The sequence below is a fragment of the Cibotium barometz genome, chromosome 32, assembly GCF_041138505.1.
Source record: "Cibotium barometz isolate CiBa-2024 chromosome 32, ASM4113850v1, whole genome shotgun sequence".
Lineage (NCBI taxonomy): Eukaryota > Viridiplantae > Streptophyta > Polypodiopsida > Cyatheales > Cibotiaceae > Cibotium > Cibotium barometz.
In genome coordinates, this window is record NC_141077.1 from 22,858,061 (window position 1) to 22,872,630 (window position 14,570).

Genomic DNA, 14,570 nt, shown 5'->3' on the forward strand with positions numbered 1-14,570 from the left:
TTATCGAACTATTAGAGTGCACAAGTGTATTACGGTATAAAAACTTACTTTTATGTATTTATTATGTTTAATTGTAAATATATGTTTTTTGAAATAGGAAATATTTTTATTTTTTGAACCTAGATTATTGCCAGGTTTGTATGGTCTAGATACTTACAGTGAGAGCTTTGGGCTCCTTGCTCTACAAGAAAACACCATGCTTAACGTCACTCTTCTAACATCACACCCAAACATGAACTCAAATAACAAAAGAATCTAACAATTGTTTTCTCTAGATGAAGGGAGACGTTAAACATCAAGATAAAATGAAGTTTATACTGACATTTATAACGTCATAAAATTTGCATCACTGATAACATCAGTGGAAAAATGGTTTTTCAGCAGGTTATGAGAGAGATTCAATTTTTTTTGTTATTGTGATAAAACATCACTAAATCATGTGACGTTTACCGTCACAATATTAATTGCATGCCGATTCATTTTTTATTTTGTAGTGACATTTAACGGCACTAGATCTTGTGATGTGTAAAGTCACATAATTAATTGAATGACTTGTGACGTTTAGCGTCTCATGAACAAGTGACATTTAGAGTCCTTTGCATTTTTATGAAAAATAATTACCATAAGCCCATCGCCTAAATCCCGATATCATAGCTTCTTCTATTTCCTATGACTTTCTGTGCTCTTGTTGTATTTTGCTTGCCTAGGTATTGTATCCTATTTGTCTAGGGTTTGCCTCTTGCTTGCTAAGAGTTTGCCTTTACTCTCTTTCACATATTGTTTTTCCAATCTCTATTATGTGCTCTTTCTCACATGGACCCAAGAAAGAAACTCTTGCTTGTTCTCCTCACCCAAATCTTACAAGACTTGGGGTTTGATGGAGACACATTGAGAGATTCATTGACTATATGTAAGATGCCACTATCAAAGAGATCCAAACATCAATAGACATGATGAGAGAGAGGCCGATCACAAGGGAAGCTCCCTTGACCATATGGGAATTAGAAAGAGTCCGAGATGCACCTCCAACAAGTGGTAAAGGCAAAGCGGTGGTTGTAGAGGAGAAATGAAAGAAGAAGCTTCGGCCTAAACAATTGTAAGTCCTCTTTTCATGTAAATTTATTGATTTAAAATTTTTTTTCATGCATATTAAAGAACATGTATTGTTTTTTATGCATGCACCTATAACATAAGCATAATCTTATTTATGTATGTGCTTATGAGGCTATGATTGATTTTGTATTTCTTTTTATGCTTATGCACATATAGCATAAGCATAAGCTTATGTATGTATATGCTTATAAGGCTATGTATGTTTAAATCTTTTGTACAAGCATGCACATACATTGTTGTGTGAAATATTCATATTGCTTTTTATGCATGCACGTGTATATATATGCTTAGGAGGCTATGTATGTATATGCACAAGCATGAACTTATGCAGCTTATGCAGCTTATGTAGCTTATGTATGTATATGCACAAGCATTAACTCATCTTGAAGAGTGAATACCTTGCTCTCTTAACAAATATGTAGAGCTCCTCAAAATTTGCCTCTCGTGGGAAAGTACTCCGGTGTCTCTAGAGTATCTCCCATTTCTGAGATGAGTCTAAGATTGACGAGGGGAGTATGATCTCTATCTCACCGATCTTAATTGTCTAGCCCTCTGCATCTAGAATGCTCTCTTAATGGATACTCCTAAGAACTTGAGTGTGGATTAATGGGCATTGCCTGACTTGTATGGTGGATGAGGTTTCATCCCGATGTTGTCTCGATGCATGCGGGTGCTATCGGCATGCTTAGGTAGCTACTACTAGCATGCTTAGATAGTTACTTGGAATGAACCGAGAACTCCTGGCATGCTTAAGTAGCTACCAAATGCATGCCGCATGCTATCTAAGCATGAAGTTACATGCAAGTAGCTATTGGCATACTTAGGTTTCAACCAACATGCATTGGGAGATACATGTGCACATTGCTAGCTACTACCGGCGGTGAGAGTTGTTTCTAATTCCCACTCTAGCTATAACTAGTTAGCACTGCAACAAGAAGGCTATATGAGATCATGTACACAAAGACACCAACCCCAAACATTAAACTAACACCAAACTGAAGATCCTGGCTTGCCTCTCCACACCACAGTGGCACTTGCTTTCCCTCTTCAAAATCTAACACATGTCCCAACATCCAACTCCTTGGACAAATCTGTCTCTGGAAAATACCTAGATCAGCCTCTAAAACTCTAAATCACACCAAATTTGATAAAGGCATAGCTCAACACCTAGAGCACATACACACCAAGCCTTGGCTCCAAATTCACTTGGTAAGCCCCCTCCCTGCAACCCTACCATATGTATGTAGCCTCGAAATTCAGGACTGCTTGTCCTAATCTCTAAATTCTTAGTAACTCACCCCAAAATGATAAAAACTTGATGAAAACTAAACAATTTGGTCCACACACATATCCCACATCTCCCTATCAAATATCATCCTAAACTCCATGAGGGAAGGCCTCCAAAACCACTTTAGACCTCATGGGCCCTATGCACTCCAAACTACAAATAGTTTTTAAGCAACCCACTTGATTAGCCTCAAAATCACACCTCCATGAGGGAAGGCCTCCAAAACCACTTTAGACCTCATGGGCCCTATGCACTCCAAACTACAAATAGTTTTTAAGCAACCCACTTGATTAGCCTCAAAATCACACCTCTCTTGCTTCGAATTTGATGAGACTTGGTATGCACCTTCATAATATACCTTCTAGCTCTGTACAAGGCCCCTAGTCCAAACTCCTTCCTAGTTAGGATAAAAAAGGGTTGAAATAGGGCATGTTGAGCAAACTCGACTGCCTATCACCAAACAACGTTGCTTGTCTGTATCTTCCTCCTCTCCTATCCCTTCTCAATTATTCACTTCTCGCCAATTTCAAGAAGTTGTAATACCTCTTTCCTTTGTTGTATTGACTTACGCTTACCTTGAATCTCACATGTACACAAACACGTCTCAAGAGGACAGATTGAGAGACAACAAGCTTGGAGTCCCCTAATCATGCAACAGCTACTGCTTTCTTTCCAATCTCTTCATCAACCACAAAACAAAACCACTAATACAAAACTCATTAATCACTTCACGACTCAGAATTAGAAGATTAATCGAAAATTTCTCTGTTCATGAAGAAGCAACAATTCTACTTAGATTGAAAAGAAGAAGAAGAAGCTAGATACCATCGAATTCTATTTTCATTTTTCATCCCCCTTGTTCTTCTAAATCTCCCCGCATCATCACGATCAGCCTACTCTTTTTAGCATGTGCATGGCCTTTGCATGACTTTCATAAAGCTACCTACCCACATGTCCTTTCGTATGGGGGACCAAACAAGACTACTAGACAAGTATCTAGACTATGCCCCCTAACTACCACTAGTGCAAGGACATTATTGAATGCAAGTACTTCTGAGTGAGATTACATCAAGTAGCTCTACCACTATCATCTACACTATTGAGAAGAAGATCTTGGTATCCTAAAAACCTACATCACCGACATGCTTAGGTAGCACATGGCATGCATTAGTAGGTAGCTACATAAGCATGCTGAGAGCTCTCAATGCATACCACATAGCTACCTAAGCACCGTTAGCACCCGGCATGTATTAGTAGGAGCTACTGGCATGCAACAGTAGCACACCCAGCATGCATTGGAAGGTCCTGGTGTATGTCGGTAGCTACTGACATGCTTAGGTAGCATACCTGACATGCATTGGGAGCTCCTAGTGCATGCCAAGAGCTACCGGCCTACTTAGATAGCACGCGGCATGCATTGGGACCTCCTAATGCATGCTAGTAGCAAACGGCCTACTTAGGTAGCACTCAACATGCATGGGACCTCCTAATGGATGCCAGTAGCTAGCTACTTACTTAGGTAGCACGTGGCCTGCATTGGGAGCTTCCAGAGCATATCCCATTAGCTACCTACATGCTTAGGTTTCTTAGGTAGCATCTAGCATGCATCAGGAGCTACCGACATGCACCAAGAGCTCCCAATGCATGCTGATAGCCACTGGTAACACCCGACATGCATTGGGAGCTCCTAATGCATGTTGGTAGGCCACCGACATGCTTAGGTAACACTTGGCATGCATTGGGAGAACCCGATGCATGCCGATAGGCTATTAGCATGCTTAGATAGTACTTGGCATGCATTGGGAGCACCTGACATGCATCGAAAGCTCTCGGTGCATGCCGTAGCATGCCAGTAGCTACCGACGTACTTAGGTTGTACCAACATGCATCAGGAGTACCAGCATGCAACATCGAGAGCTATCAGCATGCACGGGGAGCTCCCAATGCATGCAAGTAGCTACAAACATGCACAGGTAGCTACAGACATGCACAGGTAGCACCTGACGACATGCTTAGGTAGTAGCACCTAGGTAGTAGCACCCGACATGCACTAGAAGCTTTTGGTTGCATGCTTAGGTTGTACCAGCATGCTTCGGTAGCATCCAACATGCATCCAGAGCGACCGACATGCATTACGAGCTCCCAATGCATGTAGGTACCCGGCATGCATTAGGAGATCTCGGTGCATGCCAATAGCTACAGGCATACTTCAGTTTAGCACCCTGGCATGCATTGGGAACTCCCAGTGCATGTTGTAGTATGCTTAGTTATATGTGTTTCTGTTTACTATTAAGCATGTGTCAACTAGTTTAAGGACTTATAAACATTCATCTCAACTATTGAGAAGTAGGTAAGAGCTAGTTATACCAGCTATTATGCAAATGTTAAACATGTGTCAACTAGTTCAGGACTAGTAAGCATTCATCTCACGATATGGGAAGTAGGTACGAGCTAGTTACCACAGCAAATATTAAGAAGTTAGGGAGCTACCACCAGCATGCACTGGTAGCACTCAAGCATACATTGACAACTACCGGTAGCACTCAGCATCATGCATTGACAACTACCGACATGCTTAGGTAGCACTTGGTATGCATAGGGAGCTCCCGATTCATACTAGTAGCTACCAGTAGCACCTAGCATGTATTGGTAACACCCGACATGCATTGGAAGCTCCGGGTGCATGCCAATAACTACAGGCACACCAAGAGCTACCAACATGTACCAAGGCATCCCAATGCATGTTGGATGCTCCCAAAGCATTTATAGGTCTACTATCATGCTTAGGTAGCACGAGCATGCAATGACAGCTACTGGCATGCCAATAACTACAAGCACACCAAGAGCTACCATGTACCAAGGCATCCCAATGCATGTTGGATGCTCCCAAAGCATTTACAGGTCTACTATCATGCTTAGGTAGCACGAGCATGCAATGACAGCTACTACTGGCATGCTTAGGTAGGATCTAGCGTAGGATCTAGCATGTATCGAGAGCTATCGGCAAACCATGTGGATGTTATCTGTAAGATCAAAACATCAAAAATAGGACTGTTGTAAACTACTGCCCTCATGCCTCTACAGCCACCTAGGCCACGGCTATAGATGGATCCAAACACCTTGGTTTTGCCTAGGGTTTAATATGGTGATATTCCAATATATCCACTAGACCCTCCTGATGTCATCTTTCCAATAGCACTCCTATTATGGTTGTGTGGACCGGGTGAAAATGACAACTTTATGTGTTGTACACTACTCTATTGCTCACTATTTTAACCTATCCCAATGGGACCCACATGTCCAAACTCTTCAGATGTTGATGGCTCACCTGTATACACATTGGTTGTACCCATCCCATTATAAAAATCCATGTGGATGTCATCTGTAACATCAAAAACAGGGCTACTCTGAACTGCAACCCCCATGCCTCTACTGCACCTAGACCACGGCTGTAGATGGGTCCAGACACCTTGGTTTTGCCTAGAATTAAACCTAGTGATAGTCCAATATATCTCCTAGACCCTCATAATGTTAGCTTGCCAAACAACACTCATATTCTGATTGTGCAGACCTAGTGAAAATGACAACTTTGCGTGTTGTACACTACTTGTAGCTTACCCTTTACTCACTTTTTTTACCTATCCCAGCAAGACCCACATGTCCAAACTCTTCAGAACTTGATGGCTCACCTATATAAACATTGGTTATACTCATCCCAATATCAAGAACCATGTGGGTGTCATCTATAATATCAAAAACAAGGCTCCTATAAACTATAGCCCCCATGCCTCTACAGCCACCTACCTAGGCCATGGTTGTAGATGGGTTCAAATACCTTGGTTTTGCCTAGGATTTGGCTTGGTGATAGTCCAATATATCTACTAGACCCTCGTGATGTCAGATTGCTAATAGCACTCCTATTTTGGTTGTGTAGACCTGGTGAAAATGATAACTTTGCTAGGCATACCAATTTTGATCCTTACATGTTTATTGACAAGGTGATTATGAGGTTGCAATCATCAAGTCAAGTGCAAAGTGAGATAGAATATTTGTTTTTGTGTGTCTTAACATGGTAGGGATGTTGTTTTTCTTTTATTGCTTGGAAGTCTTACTTTTTTGTCATTTGGAAAGTCATTTCATCACATAGGATACAAATTGTTGGCTTTAGATTTTAGCTAATACATAGTTGTTGGGTTATTTATCATAAATTAACCAAAGCCATAATAACCTTAGTACCTTCATCTCAATAGCATCTCGAGAGGACATACAATTATTGCTTTTGCTTCATGAGGACATTTATTTGTGGTGATGAATTTATGTGTGGCTTTTGTGCGGTATTTCTTAGTTGTGTTATGAGTGTTGTGGTGAATTTATGTGTGGCTTTTGTGTGGTATTTCTTAGTTGTGTTATGAGTGTTTTTAATACTCTTCACACTCAGTTTAGCTATATGAAATGATTTATGACCTCTTGGTAAAATCCAAAAGCGTACCAAGAGCTCATGCAATAGATCCCAGCAGAAGAGTTAAGTGATCCCAACATAAGAGCTCATGTGATAGATCCCAGCATAAGAGCAAAGGGCTTAAGCCCTCATACCAGGCAGCTTAAGGGCTTATACATGAGCTCTTAGAACAAGAGCATGCATGAGCTCTTAGAAAAAGGGCATGCATGAGATCTAGGCTTAGCTCCTAGCATTAACCCTCAGCTTATGCATAAGCTCTTAGCATAAGGGCATGCATGAGCTTTGGGCTTAGCTTCTAACTTAAGCCCTTCGCTTACTTTCAAGCTTATGCATGAGCTCTTAGTAAAAGGTAATGCATGAGCTCTTAGCATAAGGGCATGCATGAGCTTTGGGCTTAGCTGCTAACATAAGCCCTCAACTTACTTTTGACATGGGTGGCTTATACCAAGAGATCATATCGGCATAAGGGCTTATGCCAAGAGCCTCATGCATGAGCTCTAGGCTGAGCACTAGCTCTCAACATAAGCTTTCACCATAAGGGGTAGTTTTGCACTAGTATATTATACATGAGCTATCAGGCATAAGGGCTTATGCCAACAATTCATGCGTGAGCTTTGGGCTTAGCTCCTAGCAAAATATTCCATGCATAAGGTCTCCGAATAAGGACATAAGCTAAGAGATCATGCATCCTTGGTTTAGATCTTGGCATAATGGTAGCTTATGTCAGGAGATCAATGCATCCTTAGCTTAGCTCTTGGCATGAGGGTGGTTTATGTTAGGAGCTCATGTGCAATATCTTATAATTCTTGGTATAAGGGTGGCTTATGCTAAGAGCATATGCATGAGCTCTTGGTTTTGCTCCTAACATAAGTCAATATTCCATGTATGAGTTCCCAACATAAGCCCTTATTTCAAGAGCCCATGCTCGATTACCACCATGAGCCTTTGCATGAGCTATCAACACAAGGATTATGCTAAAAGATTGCACGTTAGCTCTTGGGTTATGCAAAGTGGGGATGGAATTGGAGTTAAAACAAGGAAGTTATTAACATTTTATGATCATGTTGTCTACTTGTTCAAATTTGGGACATGCCATATATAGTATGTTTGTGATGCAAGAAATTTGGCGTTTCAATTTTTTTATTTGGCTTATGCTAAAAGCATATGCATGAGCTCTTGGTTTTGCTCCTAACATAAGCAAGATTCCATGCACGAGGTCCCAACACATAAGCCCTTGTTTCAAGAGCCCATGCTCAATTACCACTATGAGCCTTTGCATGAGCTATCAGCACAAGGATTATGCTAAAAGCTTGCACATTAGCTCTTGGGTTATGCAAAGTGGGGATGGAATTGGAGTTAAAACAAGAAAGTTATTAACATTTTATGATCATGCTGTCTACTTGTTCAAATTTGGGACATGCCATATAAAGTATATTTGTGATGCAAGAAATTAGGCATTTGAAAATTTTGATTTTCGATCAAACCATATGTTGAAGTTCACAACTAAATGTGTGATGTTTCATTTGAAGAGCTCATTGTCAAATTCCTTTGCCAATTGAGTGAGATTAGCCATTTTTAGTAGAAAAATGGTTATTTTTTACTATAAAAAAGCTTGAAAGGTAAACCAAAGTGAGGACCCCTTATTGTACAACCACCCATAAGTGTTGGGCTTGTACTAGGAGCTTATGGGCTCTCAACACAAAGATTTATGTCAGAAGCGCATGCATGGACCCTCATTGGCCCCCTCGGTGTAAGGGGTTATGTGTTGGAAGCTTATGCATAAGCTCTTAAGTTATGCTGGGAGCCTATTCATAAGATCCATATGCTCTCGGCTTATGCCTAGAGCTTATGCATAAGCTCCTTGCATAAAGGCTTAAGCCGCCTTTCCACCCTAGTTTTTTGTAGTGGCATTATTTTATTGCCAATCATTTTAGTTCTTATTTGGATCATAAGGTATTTTTGTACTTGGTCAATAAGCCTTTCCCTAATGGAATAATTTTTTAGGTGGATCTCATTGCTTAGAATATGTTTTTAAGATTATGGTAAGGAAGAGTAAGCAACATTACATGGAGAACCTGCCACATGAGTGAATGATGAGTTGTGGATGCAACATTGTTTGTAATATGCCATGAGAAGCAGCATAAGTCCAAAAAATAGATTGTGTACGCTAGAGTGGGTTATAGTTCTCTTAGAGTGCTTTTATCCAATTGCTTTATCCAATGGGATACATGATCTAGAGATATCACCATCAGATTCCATCAAGTTTATTTGCAAGGCAAACCCTTACCAATTAATAATTGAATAGTTGTCGATCTATGGGAAGGATGAACTACTTTGAAGGTCTGCAAGAAATGGAGCCGTTATTGATGGCTACTCATGAGGATATTGCTAGAAGCTTTTTGTTGTAGCTATTATCACAAGGAGGGTAATGTAATCAAGATTCTTGTGGCTTACACTATTCAAAGATTAATTGGAACAATTGTGATATATGCCAAAGGACTAATCATCCCATGGAAATGTGATATATGCCAAAGGACTAATCATCCCATGGAAATGTGGACAATACATCAATGAAGTTCAATGATTACATAGCAACCATTTGAGAAATGGAAAATTATTATTATTTGGTTCTAATCAAATTGAATGCTAAGGAGTACACAAGCAAGGTATAAGTAAGGTGCATCAATTGCTGATTTCATAAAGTGAGTTAAAGCTATAATAGCCATACAAACTAAGGATGTAAGGGCAATTACAACATTTCTTTATGAGAATGTGATTATAAGGTTTGAGTTCCCGATTGAATTAGTAATAAGTGATAAAGGTATACACTTTATCAATAAAATGATAAAAGAATTAGTTTACAAAATTCATTGTGGTACATAGAAATAAACCCCCTATTACTATCAAGGTAAAGGGCAAGCCAAAGTAACACATAAAATCTTGTGCGAGATTTCACCAAGATTGTGGAGGTAGGAAGATCGGATAGGAAGCACAAGCTTCACTATGCATTGTGGGCATATCGCACACAATATTCAACAAAAGCATTTAGATTGACCTTTAGCTAGAGGTAATTATGCACGTGGAATTCTTGTTACCTAGTAGGAGGATAGGGTTGCAACAAGTAAGCTTAGACATAGATTGCTCCATTGTAAAGAGGATAGAAGTTATAAGAAATCTTATCCATTTCAAAGAGGATAGGGTTATAAGAAACCTTAAACGCATATCTATGGTGAGGATAGAATGCTTTAAAGGTGTGCAAGAAATGATGAAATGGAGTAGTTGTTGATGGTGGTTAGTCATGAGGACATTACTAGAGGTTATTTTTTTGTGGATGTTATCACAAGGAGGGTTATGTAATCCAGCTCATTGTAGCCTACACTATCAAAGATACATCAAAATATCATAAAACTTGTGATGTATGCCAAAGGACTAACAGAATGGGAACAAGATGGGATTGAAGTTGGTGGTTACACAACCTCTATTTGAGAAAGGATTTTTTTTTTTGGGCTAATCAAACCGAATGCAAAGGGTCCACAAGCAAGGTACATCATAGTGGCAATGGATGATTTCACTAAGTGGGTTGAAGCCATATCCATACAAACTAATGATGCAAGAAAGTTTCTCTATGAGAATGTGATTGTATGGTTTGAGTGCTTGATTAAATTAGTAATAAGTGAAAACGTAACACTTTGCCAATAAAGTGATAAAAGAATTAGTTGCAAAATATGTGGTGGTATAGAGAAATAAACTCCCTATTACCCTCAAGGCAATAGGGAAAGCCAAAGTACCAAATAAAAGCTTGTGAAAGATGCCATTGGGAATAGTAAAATTGCAAACTGCGGATGGTGAGCTACCAACTTTCACTAATCAAAGTAGATGGAAGAGGTACTATGCAAGGAATGCAAGGAAGAGACACCAATGAAAGTAGATTGCAAGCCCGCGGATGGTGAGGAGTCGCCAACTTTCACCAATGAAAGTAGATGGAAGAAGTACTATGCAAGGAATGCAACGAAGAGACACTAATGAAAGTAGATCAAAGAGGTACTATATAAGGAATACAAGGGAGAGACACCAATGGAAGTAGATTGAAGAGGTACTGTATAAGGAATACAAGGAAGAGACACCAACCATAAAAGATTTAAACCAAGAAGAGAAGATAGCACATGCATAAACCTCGTCATGGATGAGTATGCAAATCATTAAAGTAATGAGGCCACCACCATAGTGGAAAGTGTGAGCATAGATGACACAGTGTGCACAAGGACCTTGTATTTGTGTCAATATAAGAGGTTGGATCTACCTCAAGGTAAGTTCAAGATGATGCAAGTTCATTAAACCAAACAGTTCAAGATGATGCAAGTTCATTAAACCAAACAGTTCAAAATGATGCAAGTTCATTAAACCAAATGATGCAAGTTCATTAAACCAAAATGATGCAAGTTCATTAAACCAAACAATATCCACTCTAGGAAATCCACCAAAAATATTAAGGAGTATGGTATGTAGCTCCATAAATCAAGGTGGATTTAGGAATGGACAATATCCACTCTAGGAAATCCACCAAAAATATTAAGGAGTATGGTCTGTAGCTCCATAAATCAAGGTGGATTTAGGAATGGACAATAAACTCAAATGGGATCACATCATAGTTTGTGCCAAATAAGGGATCACAACAACATATTTTATAAGGGTAAAAGTTGGCAACATAAGCCATACAAGTCTAAAACAGTGCAAAGATGGGTAAAAGATGGGTCAAGAACTTTCCAATGTTGGACACCTAATGCTAGGATCTCCTCGATCCCCACGATCACAATGAAACCTACAAACCCTTAAGGTGGCTAAATGATTCCAAGCAAGAACAAGAAGTGGGCACTTTAGGGAGACATCAAATGATTAAGCACAAATGATCAAGCAAGAGTGGGTACCACAAGTTATTTAACTTAAAGAGATGGTAGCAAAGAAGGAAATGAGAGATGATCATCTTGTCAAGATAAGGGAATTTGGCACTAGAAACACCCACAAATGTCCAAGCACATGAAGGCACACCACCCAAGAACGAAAAGGAAGCGCATCAAGTCTAAGAGCAACCTAGACTCAAGTCTTGGTGGCCAAGTTAGAAAGAAAGTAGACATGGATGAAGGGCACACACCCATAAAAGTGACATGGAGCCCACAACTAGAAAGATGCATAAAGGAGAAATCAACTTGACACTCAAATGGAGGAACTTCTAAAAGTAATGCTAAAAATGAAGTACCAGATGAAAGACACAAGGAAGAAATGAGAAGGATTTCTTAGCCCCTTGTAACTTGATTCCAAACAAGTTACATAAAAGTCAAGTCTAGCATGAACATAACAAGGAGTAACTCATATGGATGCAAGGGAAATGCCATGAAAAAAATACCTCGTTCTCGCTTCTCCACCTAAGAATAAAATATTCACGTACTGCCTTTGGAGCCTCTATCAAAAGGAATAATCCCATACATGCATCCTTTAGTTTTCAAAAAGCAATAATCCCATACATGCATTTGTTGAAGTCCTTGAGTTTTCAAAGGCATTACTTTTTCTTTTTTGACATCTACACAAGTCTTTTAATAATCACTAACACCCACAACGCCATGCTTACCAAATCATATCACTCCACCCCATCGCTTGCTCAGGCGTACAAGCTCTCATTAGATGGGGGCATAGGATAGATGTCAACACAAGGCCACGTCACCTCTATTTGCCTTCACACCTAAGGCCACCGCACAACCAAAGATAGGGCGCGCAACATCACCACGTTGTTGCCCAGGCTACGGGGACAAGCAGGCTGTGGCCATCTGGGCGGCATAGCCCGCATCAACACCAGAGCGATTGCCTAGTCGTCATGCCCATCCACACTACCCAGCCATCCCACACAATGGCAAGGACATCTTCTCAGCATCACATTGGCCGACTCATCAACACTCTAGCCAGGCTTTGGGCGCCACTACATAGGCTCCAAAATGCACGTGTGACGTAGGTGAGCTCCTCAGTAATATATGGGTGCCCAATTTCTTTGGGCCATTAATTAATTTATGTCAAAGGAGGGGTGGTATTACAACCTAAGGTAGGTTTTGATATTTTATAAGGTTTATTTTTCTGTAATCGAGTGACGATTTCTCTGGAAGCATCTCCATTCTAGAGAGTTCGGATGGAGGCTATAAAAGCCGGCTGGGTCTCATTTCTAAGCTGGGCACTAGCCTCGTCCGCGCACGAGAGGGAGAGAGAGAGAGAGAGATTACGCTTTGAGAGAGAGAGAGAGCGCGATAATGTATCTGTCTGCGATCATCTAGAAGGAAATTTAAAAAAAAAAAACCATTGCTAAGGTTTAACCTAGAAGGAAATTTTAAAAAAATACCATTGCTAAGGTTTAAACCTTAACACTTTCATTGATTAGTGCACGCAAGCACCCAATGTCTACTTTTGATTCTTAATTAATCAAGATGTTTAAAAAAGATATTGTTGGACCTTAGGGTTTTAGACTTTAATGAACCTTTGACACAAGATTTGGTAGATTCATGTCATGATGATGATGAGAAATTCTATATGGCTTTTTGATGTGTGTCCCCTTTTCTTTAATTTATCATCTTGGTTGTAGGATATGATTTAAAAAAACTTGATAACCTTATATGATAGGAAAAAAATTTTCTTTAAGCTAGCATGCACACCGGCCTTCTCTCTCTCTCTCTCTCTCTCTCTCTCTCTCTCTCTCTCTCTCTCTCTCTCTCTCTCTCTCTCTCTCTCTCTCTCTCTCTCTCTCTCACACACACACACACACACACACACACACACAAATCACCATAGAGGAGTATAACAGGGTCTCCCTTACTACAGAGTATGAGAGGGTCTCTCTTGCAAGAGTACAGGAGGTGGGGGTGGGGGGCAGGGAGTGGGCTCGTTTTGTGGTGACCTGAGATACATTGACAAAAGAGAGGAGCATGGGGACCCGACGGGGGAAGAGGGAGCCTATGTTTGCTTGTACGTTTGCATGAATAGTGAATGAGGTGGGAGGAGGGGTTACGATAAGGGAGGGAGATGCGAGGAGGTGGCTGCACGCAGGGAAAAGGAGAGGGGCAACAGATGGGGAAGGCTCGAAGTATACCTTAGAGGTGTATACCTTATATGTTAGAGGCCACTATCGAATTAATTATTGAAAAAGAGTAATAAAGCACCCTAGTCACCAAGACAACAAGGTTATCAAAGGGCTATGGCTACCTTATCTCATTGAGGAAAGGGTTGGCTCTTTTATGGCATAGGCCACGACATACACATGTGTAAGCCACCTCTATAATAGACTCAGTGAATATGTATGTACCTCATGAGGTCACCCTAGTCACCAAGACAACAAGCTTATCAAAGGGCTATGGCTACCTTATCTCACTAAGGAAAGGGTTGGCTCATTTATGGCATAGGCAATGATATACACACATGTAAGCCACCTCTAGACTCAGTGAATATTTATGTACCTCATTGTTGAGTAAGCAAATTGTGACTGATCCAATACTTCATGCTATTATCTCCCACGTCACCTCCGTGGAGGAGATGACAGCCAATCCTCGTTATATGTCATGTGGTGGGTGGCACTAGTATCAAATCACCATATGCCACATCTCAGGAGGGGACAGTTCCTTAAGGATGTGGCATATGCGTAGAGTAACTCTTTCTCCAGTTGGACAATGCCTTCTTGAT